At 28.0% G+C, this 13,091-nt stretch overlaps 1 long non-coding RNA gene across 1 annotated transcript; it reads left to right on the top strand.

Annotated features, from left to right (window-relative positions):
* The first annotated feature begins 9,582 nt into the window (after positions 1-9,582).
* LOC123258518 lies at positions 9,583-12,103 on the top strand. Its single transcript, XR_006508084.1, has 3 exons — positions 9,583-10,062; positions 11,619-11,730; positions 11,814-12,103. It is a non-coding gene; the product is annotated as an uncharacterized LOC123258518 (long non-coding RNA).
* The last annotated feature ends 988 nt before the right edge of the window (positions 12,104-13,091 follow it).

The following is a 13,091-nucleotide window of genomic DNA, read 5'->3' as shown; positions in this document are numbered from 1 at the left end:
CTCATTTAGAAAAAGTAAATAGACAATGTACAATATAATCTTTAAAACTTTACTATAAAATGTAAAGTATCGTAATGATCCCATTTATCAAAGAAATTAATTTTTCAAATGTTGTGGGACACGCCCTCTTAAAATGAGGGTATATAGCTGTACAGTACTTTATAACAGACTTTACCTTTTTCTTAATAATCTAAATATGAATCCTTTTACTACAAGTAGCAGTGGGGAAATTCTAACTGATTACAATCATTAGTCGAAAATAAATTAAGCCAAAGGGCTATTTTGTTGTTATTTATTGTTAATTGGTAAGTAAAGAAAAGTACAACGATTAATTTAGGTTTTTAGGTAACCTTTTTTCTAAAAATATACGTAATATTCAAAAAGTTAAGACTAAGAGTTAAAAAAAGTTAAGAATAAGTTCAAGAAGTTATTTTAGTTGTAAAAATAAATGAATAAATTTATTGTAAGTCAAGTTCACGGAGATAGAAATCGTAAAAGAGATTATAAAAACTCTATTTTTAAAGTATAATATCGATAAAAAAAAAGCTTAGATGTTAAAAAAAAATTAAGAGTATATTAACACAAGAGTACACAGTAAAAAAAGTTAACTTGATCCAAAAATATTTTGAGCTTGAAAAGTTTGTTCTTGGATTAAAAAAAACTCGCTTTCTCAGTTCAAGAAAAATTTTCTTACATTAATAATATTAAAAACTTGAGATAAGAAAATAACTCTTTTATTAGAAAACAGTTGATTCTGTCACTATAAGAATCATTTTCAAGTTTTTCTCTGCTCGGACTTACTGAGAAACCGTACGTTTTTTGATGCACTTGTACATCAGAAGGAAACAAAAAATAGTTTCTTTCGATACATATGCGTGAAGTGAGGGTTTCCGATGCCCCTGAATTTGCGACATGAGTTTGAAGTTATGATGTATCCACTACGGCAGCGAGTACGTAGTTATATAGACGAGTCTGGATGAACATACGAAATCTTGTGGTGGATGTAAACATAACCCTAAAGGCAAGTTTCAATATATAAAGTACTAAACGTGAATTGTATTTAACCGTGCTAATTCAATATTCATCACTAATGATTCATCCGACTTGTACCATACATACCATTGTACTATACTGTACAGTATATATTATACAGCAGAGCACGTCGACCGTTAATTTAATCGGACAATCATGTCTCAACATCCGTTTTTATTCTCACGTCTCATCTATATCACACCCCCCGGGGACGACGCACTCATTATATTACCACATCACTCCTGGCAACGACTTGTACTAGCTAATTTCTATTTCTCTCGATTACTTTGAACTAATCCAGTTTTACTTTTAGATATTTAACCAACTAATAATCAACACTTGCCAACATATATTCTCATATGAGTTATAGGTTACACATATATATCTATTCATCCACAGAGTATTGTTCTAAATCAAAATAACTTATTTAATGGACAAAAAAAAAAATTCTTCATTAAAGAACAAATTTTCTTGGCTCACAAAAATATTAAAGAAAACCAAAGTTTTCTTGAGCCAAGAAAATTCTATGGTTTACAATTATTCTATTGTTTCAACCCTTTTCTGTAAACATTAATCAAATTAAATATTTCTTTTTCATGATAATCTCTTTTAATTATATACTTTTTTCAGGGGAAAATCTTGTTTGAAATTCTTTAAGAATAAAGATGAAGAGTAATAAAAGTACTGATTATTGACGCTATAAAGGGCATGGTAAGGATTGCCAATACTATTTTCTTCTTATTTAAGATTAATATTATTGAATTTTTTAGTAATCGATTTCACTTTCGTTCACTACTAATTTTTTAAATGTAGTACAATAAGTAATTTGAGCAAAGTCGATCATCCAACACTAATAATTAACGGGTTAAAAAACTACGTGGTCTAATTATTGACAAACCGTTGTTCAAATTACTGACACCTATAATGGGCAAGCGCTATATATTTGCCGAACTGAATAAAATAAACCAAATTTACAAAAAAATTATTTTCATTTATTACTCTATTGATTGATGAAATTTGTAAAGTATGAATTCTTATAAAAAATGAATTTTATTTTATGAAATCTTCCACACAGTAGTGTAACTTACTGCTAAAAATTTTAATGGTGTAGTATTTTTTTTTTTTTTTTAATTAATAAGCACTTGATTATCTGTATACTTATAAGTATTATGTACAATAATGTTACCTGTTTACTTGTAAAATAAATTTTGATATAATTAAGTGATATACAAAATCAAAAATCAGCTTGTTAAACAAAGCTAGGAAATTTACTTATAAATTTTCCTTAATTATTTGAATAATAAATATTGTGTAAGACTATAAACAGTAGAAAATTTCTATTATACAGCGTCAAAAAAATTAATATATGAATACGAAATTTTTGTCTAAAATTTTTAACATTTTTAGGTGTTGATTTTAATATCAACTTTATTAACGCAACGACGGAAAATTTTATACTGTGTATTAGTAATATTGTCGTTAATGAATCGAATAAATATTTATTGAGCGACATAAAAAGTTGAATATATGAAATCAATAAGAAACGAACTTTTAAATGAGAGTGTAATAACTATTTTATCTGTCTGCACACAATATGATGACACGGACCTCGAACACGAATAGTTAACATAATCTAAATTAATTTGGGTCAGCAATTTGATTGTTGGTGCGTGTGATATATATATATAGTAATAGTAATAGTGATAGGCAGTAATGTAGAGCTTAGAGAGTAGGTAGACAAGATGAACGTCGTGTAAAGTCTATAAATGTAAAGGCAAAACGCGGCCTTAAGATTGGCGAATGCTTGAGAGCATCACGAGGGCGGTCTACCGCGGAGGCATAAATATGTAGGTGACTGCACCTCTTCTCTACAGTATATATACTAAGTGTCTCTTAGCTGTGCATTAATATATATGCTCTATACTCAATTCCTCAAGCGTCTCACCAGAGATGTAGGTTTCAAGTATCTGGATTCATTAACTTCCTGCAGGTGGTACATGTGTAGAGTATTGTAAATTTTAAATGGTAAACCATTTCTCGTTTCTCTTTTACCGCGGGAATTAATGTTCAAATTCGTATTATAAGACACTTCCTAGTTTAATTCTTTTATTAAAGATATTACTTTTGTTTTTTAAATCTATGTGCATAAGTTTCACACCTACGCTGTACTAAGAGAGTATAAATCTATTGATGTGTATCAGTGAGAAATATATGCGCAGATATTCGATTGGGTGAAGTTTATGATTATGAAGCTACATATCATGGACGATGCGATAAAATTACTATATACTTTGTAATTTGTAATTTTATCTATAGATACGTACGTCGTCATATTTCATTCTAGAAAAATTAATTCTTTTTTTTTGTAAAGGCTAAAAGAAATTTTTCTAATTTGAAAGTATATCATTAGTAATGACGACAAGTCAACGGACTTACACTCAATACTAATTTGTCACGGTATTTTATTTTTCCCGGGGGTGTAAATCGAGATCGATATCTCTCACTGACGCGTCGACGACCTCAACGACCTCTTATTCTGCAGTGGTTTTGTTATCGGATATAACCATACATATTTTTCGCTATTTCCTGATTCGAGTGAGCTTCGTTAACCCGTGCAGAAAAAGTTATAGTATATACTTTACTCAAATATTTCTTTCAGATTCAAGCTGGCTCAAGAAGTTTTTTTATTTTATATAATAATAAAGTGGTGATATTTGCCTGGTAATAATCAATGACGTCTAAATGAAATAATTTTTAAAAAAATTTTGGAGTATTTCATTGAATGAATATTTTATTAATCGTAAAATAGTATTGTCATGCGTCCTTAAGAAAATTTTGATTAAATATTATATCAGGGTATTTTATTTATTTAAATTTTTAAACATTAAATTTTTAAAAATTTTTAAACATTCCAATTTTTTTCCGATCTTTATACAATTTAAATTTATTACGCTTTATTATAATTTATAAAAAACTTAAAACTGGCAATCTGACTTTAAATAATGAAGTATTTGATCTCCTTTTCATAGAATATATTCTTTTAACAATTTCTGTCTAATTCAAACAAATTATGGTTGAAAGAAGAAAATAATTGAGTAGCAGTGATGTCTAAAATAATCTACTTTCTTTGCGCACGCTATTACTACAGCGCTAATTTTAGATGCGCGGAATAAAAATTTTTGCTCACCTTTGCTCTTGAAACTGTATGACTTTCAATTAATGTTTCCAATCAATATTAATGATAAATTTGAATTTTTACCTATCAAAAATTTTCGGTAAAAAATATTAATACTAACTTTATATGAGTAAAAAAATTCACTTATTAAATAATAAAAACACTTGTCATAAATAAAAAAAAAATTTTTTTTAGCAAGTATGTTATATTACATAAATACGCCGTAATTAAAATAATACACAAAAAAAAAACAAGCAAACACCGGGAATAGCAGAGTTTACCGTGAAAGGTAACTACGTGGGTTCGAGTGCACTGCGTGAGTATGCAAAACAACTTGAATATGTCGTATGTTTAAGAGGTGTAATAATATATATATAACACACGAAACCAGGTCTTGTTCAAGCCTCGTCCTGGTGTATGCGTAGGTGTCATGACCGGTAGGATATTGAAAGACATGAGTTCGTTTTCATGCAGCCGCTCAAATGCCGGTTGAATCCATACCAAGTGCGCAACGTCTCGACAACTAAATAAACTTCATTATAATATGATACATTTAATAATAATAGTTGACATTAACCATATTATACACATAACACACATATGAGATGAAATAGTCTCGTCTCACATTATTTTACTACTATGTATTACATACAAAAAGAATAATAGTCAAGTCATGGATTAGCAACCGGAACAACGTAATTTGTACACAAGGCCAAGGAATCATTCTCCTCTGCATGATCACCATTCATTTTTACTCTCACCAATTCCATCATCCTCCGTGCTGTTATTTTCTCTCTTTTTCTTTCTCTTTCTATTTTTTAGTGTTAATTTTTTTTATTTCTTTATTTATCGGAATACGCGATTTCCGATGGATAACACCTGCCACTTAAAGAGAAAAAGCATGTTCTTTTCGGTCTTTTTGCTTGTGTTTTTTCTTTCTCCCACTTATATACATACTGTACATTATATTATTATATTATATTGTGTATGTTATGTGTTACGTGCTTATAATCATTTGATACCTGCCTATGCCTTCTTTATCTACTTGCGTACACTACACGTTCACAGCTTATATAATAAAAGCTTAAACATTCTATCTCCCGGTTTCTACCTGTATATACTTGTACTTGTAGGTTGAGTCTGCGCACAGGTACTCATCCAATGTTATGGTTGTTGTAATCTTGGTTATAGCGGTTATTGTCTGGCTCGCAAACTCTTCACCTGAGTATTATGCTGTGTACAGTCTTAAGAAAATTATTTGCCAAACACAATCATTACTCTAGTCAACTATCCAATCTTTATACACAAACTTTGAGAAAAATTTTTTTTTAATCTGGTAACCCTATACCACAACTTTAAAATTTCTCGTTACTTCTTTAATAAAGAATGTGGAAACATTGTATAGCTGCTAAAATATTATTGATCTTCAGTATATCCCATGGAAAATTTTTTATGTAAGTCATTATTAAGCTATGGATGGAAATAAAAAAATATGTAAGTAATGATTACTTTTTATTAATTACATACGTAATATTCGAAATACGTACGTCAATTAACAAGTCGTTTTTAACAAAAACTGGTTTAGTAGTTTATTAAGCTAAAAACCTATTTCGAATAAGCTCCTTAGGAGAGTCAACAATAATTGTTTATTTTATAACTTAACTTTTCAGACTTAATTCTCTTGTAAGAGAACGATTCAGTGATGATCCGCTCTCTATCGGAGATTTTTAACATTACTTTTGGTCGAAAAATTAAAAATGAGCATATATGACCTGGTATATGTCCATATCGTCATATCAGAACATAAGTAAGATATATCCTGATACGATAGTTTTTTATTAGTGTAGTTCTCAGGTACGTAAATTTTGCAAAATATTCCAGCTCAAAGAGATATTGGTCATTATAGTATCTTGTCTATTAATCTTAAAGAATTTAAAAAGTTAAAATATAAAATTTTTAAGAGCATTTATACGAATTGTTTTGTTAAATTTAGGATAAAATTGAAAAAATTGAGAAGTACTTGCAAAAAATTTACAAACGACACAAACTGTTAATTTTAAAAAACTATCTGTTGCTGATATATTTTAACTCCATAGATTTCCTCGACAATAATTAGAAAAACTTCTAAAAAGACAACACAGAGACGACTTAAGATGAATTAAATGAAAACTTTAAAAATTGTTTGAAGTGAAAAAAACAAAAAATAGGTATTTAAAATTTTCTAATTTCTCTTCGTTGATCTCCTTTTTAGTTTATACTGAATAGATTCTTCAAATCGAAAATGAACAAATCGATTATTCATAATCGAAATAAAATAAATAGCTTCCCTTTTTCTTTTCTTTGTCAATTTTCCTAGCAGGAAGTTAAGTATCTAAAGTTAAAAACTTGAAATTTTCAAAGAGAAAATAAATATCGTTGTATCATAATATAATAATAACAACCAAGATACACAATATTGATCTAAGCGTGCAGTGTTCATTCAAAGGAACTAGTGTTGAGGTAATCGGTTGGAATATATTAAGCACCTGAAATTCAATGATCGGTGATATTACACATACCTATATAAAATATGATCATAAGAACAACAATCTTTATGTTAAAAATTTACTACAAAAAATTAATCCAATTTATAATAAGTAATCTTTCATCCATTTATCCATCACATTATATTAAAAGAAAATTCAATTGAATGTCATTCACTTTTTTTTCTTTTTGAATAAACGTCTATTGATAGTTATGATTTACATTTTTCCGTAATATTACACTCTACACTACTCTCTGATTACCATGCTCCGCCACATGTATATTAGAGAAAATTATGCTGATAAAATATACTTATCATTTATCGAGATTGAAATTCATTATACAGTTAGTTTGTGCCGAAGACATATAAGCGATAATGGGAAATATAAATTAACTACTTTTTATTAATAATGAATCATAATATATACATTACAATCTTTGGTCCGTCAAGCTATATAATTCTTTGAACAAATTAAAAAAATGTACAAAAGTTACATAAAAATTATAACAGGAAATTCAAGGCATCATTTTGTTTAGATCGTAGCTTTCGAATAAATCTTTTCTTTTTTTTTTCTTCAAGTCATTGTATTTGTATGTTAATGAGTCTTTATCCTATAATCTCACAATAAATTTTTCTATTTCCAGAGAGCAATTAATCAATTTAGTTTTTTGGTCTCTGGAATAATTCTTGTTTTCCCAAACCATGGGTTTCCCCAGTCAGGGGTTAAAATAACATATTACCATATTTATAAAACATTTTTTAAGCCAAGCATTTAGAAGAAAAAATAATCATAAATATATAATAGGAGGGTTTACTTGTTGTGATGGATATAGTTTACGTTTAATATATAGACGAATTAAAAATTGAAGTATTCTTAATTTTTTTTGTGTTTTCAATTAAAAATTTAGCCGTAAAATTTTTGTAATATTTCAAATTTTTCTATAAAGCTAAACATAATTATTATTATCCTATTAATTCAATTTATTAATGGTTACAAAGAAAAACAATCTTTTAGACTCTAAATAATCTTCATTAACAGAAGGGTTTACATTTTTTCTCTCTCTCGCCCTCTATTGGACAAACGAAAGTATCTCTGTCATACTTGTACAACAAATGGAATCTTAAAACGCATTTTATGCATAAATAAATGAAAATTTTCCAAAAAAGCGCTTCGCTCTTCGATAGATAATTAAATTATCTATCGATGAGCGAGGCGTTTTTTTTTCTAAATTTCATCACATACATGAGAAAAACACGTTTGAAAATCAACTATCAACCGCTCTTAAAAACATTGAAAACGACGTTTTATCCCAAAACATTTCAAGTTTGTTAAGCCCGAATCTCCAAAAATCAGAAGATATAAAATGCTTTCAAGCTTTGTACTTAGTTTCTGCGAATAAAATACTAAATATTACGGCGTTTCACTTGTAAAGAATAAATATAAAGATATATAAATGGAAGTATTTATTTAATCGCAATGCATTAAAATTTGAATAATTTATCGTCGAGTGAATTGCAAAGTGGATTATAAATACAAATTAAAAATAAAAATGAAATAATAAAAAATTCCATATTTTTTTTTCACAGGGTGTCTTTCTTCTCGAGTTGTGAAAAGGAAAAAAATAATAAGAACGAGTGAAGCAATGCGCAGTGCGTAACGAAAATAAAAAGGGGCTAGTATAAAAGGGTTTGTATAAAGTTTAAGGATCTAAATATAGGCACGAGACAAAAACTAAAAGTGTATGTACACATCTACATTCTACACAGAACATAAAAATAAAAGTATTAAGCTGAAAATACTGGAAAGCCGGGTTTTAAAGAATAAGAATAAGATTGGGCATTAGATTTGCGTGTCGAGTAGTTAGCTCGTTAGATCCGGCATACGCAACACTGCGTGTCTCCTCTGAAGGTAATCTCGAGGAGTCCACTACGTAAACACGCGCCAGTGCTCGCGCATGTTCCATATGTCTTCTCCTCTTGTCTTACTCAGCTGAAGAAAACACTTTGATGTTTTGTGAAAGCGTTTAATTAAAAATAAAAACCCCGGTTATTTTATTTGGAAGTGTATATACGTGAATATTTATTATATTTAAAGGATAATATTGCTAAAAATGTAAAGGAATATATATATTTTTTATGGTACGGATATTGCGTGTCTTAAACATGTTTACAAAGCGACGCGCACTCTATACTAGCAACTATTATATGAAAGTTTTGATACGACATTTGATTTCTTGTGCAGTTACTGGTAATAAATTTAATGAACGTTAATTATTGGATCATTAAGAACAAGACGATGAAACTACTTTACAATATAATTCCGCATTCTCGGTGAAAAAGCGTTTGTTTTGCATTAAATAATGAACAAATAGATTGTTAAGATAAGATTATACTAAGATATGCCAACACTTATAAAAATATATCTTAGAGAAAATACAACTACGATTTGATAGTTTAGAAAATAAAAAAAGAAAAAAAAAATTACGTCCCATAGAAAAATTTTTTGATATGGCCTGGCATGCCTATGTCTAACTTGAAATTAAAAATTGGCCATATCAGTCCATATCAGAACATATTTGACTTGACATGTTCATACATAATTTTTCGACCAAAAGTATTGTTGAAAATCGACAGATAGCGCATTGTCGCTGAATCTTCTCCTGACAAGAGAGTTAAATTCGAGATGCTAAGTTATAAAGATCATTCTTATTTTCATTTGGTAAGAAGCTTATCTGACAATTTTTAGTTCAATGAAACACGTTAATTGACATACACATTTTTAGAAAAAGTAAAAGAGTAAAAAATTTCAATAAATTATTTTCTTATTCTATTATATAGCCAAATTAGAAAAATTTTCATGGAGTAGTTCTAATACAATTAAAGTGATCGATAATTAGATGTGAAATATTGAAATTAGGTATGTGTGTTTAATTCAGATGATACTTTTGTGTTGTGAAATTGACAAATGGAAACTTTCATATGTTTTATTTTGCATTGGGCATATGAATAGGAGCTTGATTGAACAACGAGTCTGAGTGTCGAGAGAACGATATATAACTACAGATATTTGTATATAAATGTATATCTATACGATGGAGTCTCTTGATCTCACTACAGTTATAACTTACTGTAACGTCACCGTATTATACTTATACTACATATATGTTTGGTCTTATATTATAAAATTCTCACGGATCTGCATTTACTTTCTGGCTTGCTTTGAATTCTCTTAGTACAATAGAAGATCAATCGATATAAGACCACATTGTACACGCTTTTCTTTCATCTCTACTCATACATATTTGCTACACATCATTTTATAAGTATATACGTAAGTATATATAATATATGGTGAATTATTACTTAACAAAAAAGGTAAAAGATAACGATTATGAAAATACTTTTAAAAAAGGTTAGGTGTTCTTTGAATGATAATTGGAAATATATGTCAACTAAAGTTAACAATTAGGCGAGAATGAAATATTATTATAAAACAAACCAAGCACACCACAAATGCTTATGTTAATCTTTTAATCAAGATACTATTTTTTAAGAGTTTAAATTTTGTGCTATGCGCAACTTAAAATCAAAAATAAAGTGAATAATTACTAAAGAATAAAATTGATTGATTTTGACAATTCGCATTATGAGGCATGCAAAAATAGAATACAATAAAACTTTCTTTATAATCTTTTGATTTAACTTTGGTATTATTGTTCACCCCTTTTAGAGAGATATAGAAATTAATTTTATAATAACACTTCAAAAAAAATACGGATAATCGATAGCTTCTTTAACCTTTTCTTTTTTTTTTACTGGCCAAAGTTTAGTAATTTTTGATTAAAGAACATACATAGGAATATCAAAATTATTATAAACAAAGCAAAACTTTTTTTAAACCAAAAATTCCACTTTGTCCAAAACGATCTCAGTTTTGCTATTCTTTTCTTTTTTATTCGTATAACCATACAAATTTTTCAAAAATAATCATTACATTATATATTGCATTACAGGAATGGTAAAAGATATCTAACGTGAGTGTATCCTGTCATTTTTGGCTTTTGCGTTTAAGGTGTACAAATAAAAATCTTGCTATGTCAATTGAAATCTACCAATAACTATAAAATATTAATGTGAACATTACTGACAGGCACAATGATGACTTAGCTTGATAAAAAAAAAATAGGAAGTAAGAAATAAAAATAGATTTTCATTTATTCATTTGTATTAAATGAAATTAATTTTTATATCAACATATTCATGATTTATTTTGAAATTTATAATGACTATGTACTTATAAACAGGCCGATTGACTTCAAAAATTAAATTTGACTATGTTCAAATCATGAATAATAAATAAAATGTGTACATAAATCGATCTTAACAAAAGTTGCCCACTACTATCTCATTAGAATCTTATTCTTTTGTACTTTTAGTCCGATTGTAACCGTTTTAGTGTTCCTTATAGAACATACTTATAGGTTATAGGTATGTTATAGATTATAAAACATACTATAGGTATATATGAATTAATTACGCATTGAGTGATTTGTTTCTGTGAACGTACAATTATTATACCAAAGAAACTTTCAAAACAAAAGAAGATAATTTTGATGAACAAAAGAATAAGAAATAGAAGAAAGTAACTCATCTCCTGGTAGAGTATATTCAGACGTGACTGAAAACGGGTACTCACTGACCCATGACGAGACCTACAGACGAGGAACAAATCCAGTCAGCGGGATGAGAGTATCACCTCTGTTTTACCCAACAACACCCACATTTCCCTGTTATCAGCGTCTTGCGATAGAAATTAAATTTATAGTTTTACTACATCGGGAATTTCCGAGTTAGCCCACTTAATTTTATTTTTAAAATTAATTTCAGCAGCAACCATATCAGTGGATGTCAATAACCGGATGTCAGATTCTTTGAAACATTTATATGAATATGAAACACAGCTTGCTCTATAATAAAGGATAGCTTCATATTTGTATTTGTAATTTAATATATTTTTTATGCCAAAATATGCAAATAAGTATAAGCTGGGAGAGAACTTGACGCAACTTTATTATTTTATAGATGATGTAAATAATAAAAGAGTAGGTTGTTTGGGGCGACACATCGACAAATGTTTAAGAGGTCAAGAACAACTCACCGTCACGCACACAAACCAACGAATCAAAGAAAAAATGACAGTAATGGACTTCCGTGACTACAGGCAACAAACTATATCTCCTGTGTTGTATATTCATACATATATATAAATTTCTAAAGCGTTTGTTTATAGCAAAGGTTATAGCTTTGATAAAAAGGAATCATTTTTTTACTCTTATCTGTCTATCGAAATATACTTTGATTTAATTACCGGCGGATTTTATTTTATCGTTGATTGTATTAATCTAAATTACATTATAATGTAATTACATTATAAGAACGCCAATAAAAATGCAAAAAAATTGTTGATTGTAATTAAAATAGCGGGTATAATTAATTAGTACTGATACTTCTTTCAGCCATAAAATGTAGAAAATTCTCTTTTTCTTTAGAAGAAAAGTTTAAACCTTTCAATTATCTATAAGTAGTAAAGCATTCAATCAACGTGATTTGACATTATTACAAAATGATACAGCACTCATTTAAATTGTTAGTATTTGAATATTGATCAAGTGACTAGCTCGTAACATACACAAAAACAAAATAGTTAAGTAAATGAATGCATATTAGTCAATAGCTAAAAGTGTTTTAAGCTATTTATTCATACAAACTCTCATAAGAATGAAAAATTTATGTAGGGAAATATGAATAATTGAAGAATAAAAAAAAAAATTATTTTAGAGACCGAAATTCGAAAGTGAAACTTTAGTTTTTGATTATTTTGTTAATAATTTTTTCCAATAAATTTAAGATGTTTTCAAAGAGTTTTTGAAATAAAAAAATCATTCCGTACTAATTTTAGTAAAAATACATAGTTGATACACATTTATAATTAAGGAAAATTCAATTTGAGAAATCATGTAATAGCGAAATATCATTCCAAACACTCATTACTTTAAATACATATAAATTTATAAGGAAAATCAAAATTAAGTACCGCGTATGGTAGACCATCATAAACTTTATTCTCATTAGTCATATATTTTATTATAATATCAAGAGGTTTGAACATTTTTTTTAGATTTGCATTAACAGTAATGAAACTGAAATCAACAGACATTTGAACAATTTTTGGTTTTACTTGAAAAATAAACTGATGCAATAAAAATATACTATAATAATTGCTAGTATAGATCTTTAAAATTCTTTAATATGAATATTTCAATAATTTGTTTGTAAAAAAAATTCAAAAAATTATCAGAA

The sequence above is a fragment of the Cotesia glomerata genome, linkage group LG2 (assembly GCF_020080835.1).
Source record: "Cotesia glomerata isolate CgM1 linkage group LG2, MPM_Cglom_v2.3, whole genome shotgun sequence".
Lineage (NCBI taxonomy): Eukaryota > Metazoa > Arthropoda > Insecta > Hymenoptera > Braconidae > Cotesia > Cotesia glomerata.
Note: the sequence above shows the minus strand (reverse complement) of the source record. Positions and strands in the feature narration are given on the sequence as shown.